General features: G+C 38.5%; 1 pseudogene across 1 annotated transcript; it reads right to left on the reverse strand.

The window, feature by feature from the left end:
• Positions 1-1,840: 1,840 nt before the first annotated feature.
• Positions 1,841-3,411, reverse strand: LOC149564006 (xyloglucan endotransglucosylase protein 1-like; annotated as a pseudogene). The gene is made up of 4 exons (XR_016364144.1): positions 2,995-3,411; positions 2,767-2,867; positions 2,461-2,654; positions 1,841-2,367 (listed from the first exon to the last, which is right to left on the reverse strand). The product of XR_016364144.1 is annotated as a xyloglucan endotransglucosylase protein 1-like (transcript).
• Between the last annotated feature and the right edge of the window lie 493 nt (positions 3,412-3,904).

Raw genomic sequence — 3,904 nt, forward strand, 5'->3', positions numbered from 1 at the left:
TAAGTGTATTTAAATCTCTATACCTACTCCAACCACATTTAGTCATAATGTCTCCCCAAACATTACAACCATAAAGGACAATTGGTGAGACCAACAAACCAAATAAAGTTTTCTTGTTTTTCTAGTCCCAAAAACCAACATTTCTACATCTATCCTGAAGGAGGTGTGATGCTTTCCACCATCCCCAAATCCTTTTTTCTCTACAAGTCTCCCAAATGAGTTGATAATGGAAATCAAATCCTCAAGTATTTTTTGCACTTTCACAATTTCTACTAGGTTACCTCTAAAAAGAAAGGATAAATGTTTTATCTTCCTCTCCAAAGAAAAAATCATAATTTTTGTTTTGGTGATATTTATCTGCATTCCAACCTTATGAAAAAAGTGCTCCAAAGCCCCTAAATGATCTCTTAACCCTTGAGCAATTTTTGAAATTAGAATAAGACCATCTACATAATGAAGAAGCTTCACCAAATATCTTGTCAAATGAACCCCTACACCCTCTATATCATCTAACCATGCTTCTAGTTTATCAATGTACATAAGCAATGATGGACTATGTTCTTCCTTACCAATAATATACAATGATAAAAATGAAGTGGATGGTTCCCCGCCATCAAGAAAAGTAATGATCCCTACACTCTCATACCAAGTTTGTAGAGAACTATAGGTCGCTATAGAGAGCTATCACAAATACATCACAATAAAACCTTCAAGAACCCATCATTCTATTGTTGAATTTTACACACTTAAAATTTTGTATATTGTTCCCCTATCTATATCGCTCTTATGATTACAAAATTTGAAATTAAAATTTTACTATCTCTATATATGATTTTTATAAAGAAGGTAAATGTATAAAACTTATCTCTTCCCTAAACCCATTGCACTAAGAGGCTTGATTGCAACAATATAATTGTAAGCAAAGAGCATGTGCATAAATATAAATAGAAGGGCACTTTTTGCAAAAGAAAGCACCATCACTCTCTTCATGAGTCAGGTTCCTTGGGAAAATAATTGTTGAAAGAAATTGAAGCTTAGTTCAATGCTAACAAATGAACAAGAGTGCACATTTACTTGGTGGGGATTACAATTACAACCTCTTTGAGCTAGTTGAAATTTAAAAATGAATGAATGTGATGAGGTGAGTCGGATGGCTATGCTTGGTAGGCGCACTCGACTGGGAATCCCTGTTGAAACCTCTTACTGTCCCTATAGTAATCGTAGATGGTGCAGGGATAGGCTTAGTCACTACCTTTTTCAATCTTTCTTTGATAGAGGGCTCGACAATTATGACTTGTTTCTTTCTTTTTTTAAATAAAACTTAAAAATAATTGCAATGGATGCCCATGGAGAACAAAATGAATGGGGTACTTTTTCATTATTCTTTTTTGTATCATTCATACCCAAGATGCTTAAAAATATATCCATGCCAAATCTATTGAACTTGGACCATAAAATTGTAGTAAAGAAATCAAACTCTTAGAATGGCCACAAAGTGATCAAGTTGATTTAAAGTTGCACGCATAATGGATTGATGTATTCAAAATAGGTCCCCTCATTCTTAGTAAAGAATCAATCAAATTAATGATGTGGCTATGAGATAAAGAGGAATTTCGGAAGAGGGTGGAAGATATATCTATGACTACAATCATAATAAGTGGAATATAGACTCAATGATTCCTCGCCATCAAGAAAATTAGAAATCGAGCTACACTCACATCCAATGTTTGGAGGTAGTTAAGACTTAAATATTAAATAGTCTAAAATTGATTATTTTTTAAACTTAATTTTGTCCTTATGCATAATAATTAATAAGAGTGGTTAACTAATGATATGAACAAAAGCTAATCTTAGTCACTCGGTTTGTAGCTCAGTTCGATGCTAACAAATGAATAAGAGGTATATATTTATATGGGCATCGGGATTACAAGCATAATCTCTTTGGGAGAAAATAAAGAATGAGAGAGTGTGGTGATCCTTTGATGGGGAGATCTGGCTATGCCTGGCGGGCGCACTCAGCGGGGAAGCCCTCCGGGAACCTCTTACTGTCTGTACAGTAATCGTAGATCATGTACTCCTTCCTCACCCATTCCAGTTTCTGCTGCTCGCTCGACTCCAACGCCTCTGCAGTGTACCATGAATTCACATGAGAGCAATCACTTGCAGAGCAAGTCTCCGCTTTGAAGTTTCCGTAAGACGCCACAAACGGTGCTCTGCTCCAATCGATCTTCACCGCGCCGCCTCTGGTCGCCCACTCATCGGCGTTCCAGAGGCTCGAATATATTCTCATCGCCTGATTCTTCGGATATGACACTCCCAAATCCTCGCTTCTTGAACACTCGCACCGGTGTTCTGTCAACAGAAAACCTGCACATGAATACCATGAGATATACAAATATAATATTAAGGATGTTAAAAGTGGGAGGGCCAGGCCAAAGAGGACATCTTATATTAACTCACATGATCTGCTTGGGATTCCAGAGGAGGGAGTAGGTGTGGAAGCCTGCGGTGGGGTCGAACCAGAGGTAGAATTGCTGCTCGCGGTTGCATTTGCCCTGAGAGAACACATTGGTGTGTATTATGTACGGATCCCCCGACAGATTCCCCAGGAACTCGAAGTCTATCTCATCGTGTGTAGTCCCTTGCGATGAGAGCTGCAACAGACGTTATACAAACCCATAATTAATAAATACTCAACTCCCTGCTATTGCCCATTAGTGATATGGTGAGTGTTATATTGGAAGGGAGAGAGAGAGAGAGACTTACATAGTAAGCAGTGACAGTGCCGGCCGAGTTACCAGCCACCAACTTGATTTGCATATCGATTTAGCCGAACAGATATTCATTCCTTGATTGGAAGCCTGAACCTGTTTCAGTGCAAATTAATATACCAGAGGAGATAAGCATAACGCGGTTAAGACCAGAAATATGTTATACGTTGCACTGCATAGTGTTAAAACCATATGTAAGGAGTAATTAAGTGTGATAAAGTACCAGAGGACTGATCGAGAGTGAGCTGCAAGCGTTGGCCATTGTCGAGTATCTTAGCTCGCTCGTTTCCCCATGTGATGTCGAAGTCGTTGTAAAAATCAGCAGAGACAAGGTGTCGAGAGGAGGAGGAGAGTACAAGGCTTAGAAGCATGAAAAGGAAATATGGAAAGAGATCCATCGGAAACTCGGGGAAAGAGTAGGAAATGTACCGATGGCTGAGAAAAATCGGTGATGGGAGTATGGAAATGGTGAATGGTGATGATGGAAGCTGAAGGATAGCAATGGGGCTTCTATAGAGGTAAGGATTGGAATTATAGAAGGTAGCAAGCAATTTGCCGCAGAGTTGTTGAGTGTATGAGTTGGAGCGCTCTTTGTATTTAGATATTATATAGTGGGTGGGTTTGATTGCACGCAGGATTCCAGCAAGAAGAAGAAGAGTGTGTGCTGGCTTGTGATAGCTGCATTTCATAATTTGGGAGGCTGTTTCAAAATGATTGACTCAGATGTTGACCTCCTTTCTAATCAGATGAGCTGTGTTTCAGCAGGTAAACCAACCGCTTTGGAGCATCGTTTCATTGTAAGCAAGCCCGCGCGTAGAATTCCAAAGCACCCGCGCACAATGCAATTTATTTATGTAGCAGAAACACAGATCAAGCACCGTCAACGAACAGGTCTAAATATTGGATATGTTTGCACAGATATCAATATATCTTATGATCTAGGCTCTAAGTTCAATCCTTCGGATCTTAATGAGTTTTTAAAGAGAGTGCGAAGTTCACGTTGCTTAAAATGATCAAACAATACTTATGCATTCCTTGGATGCAAATAAATAGACGAAAGATTTTTTTTCAAAATATATATTTCTCGGTCTATACATTTATAGATATTTTACAAATATTAATTATCTTAATGT

The sequence above is a fragment of the Cupressus sempervirens genome, chromosome 4, assembly GCF_028749045.1.
Source record: "Cupressus sempervirens isolate cs-2001-9-10 chromosome 4, ASM2874904v1, whole genome shotgun sequence".
NCBI classification, from domain to species: Eukaryota; Viridiplantae; Streptophyta; class Pinopsida; order Cupressales; family Cupressaceae; genus Cupressus; species Cupressus sempervirens.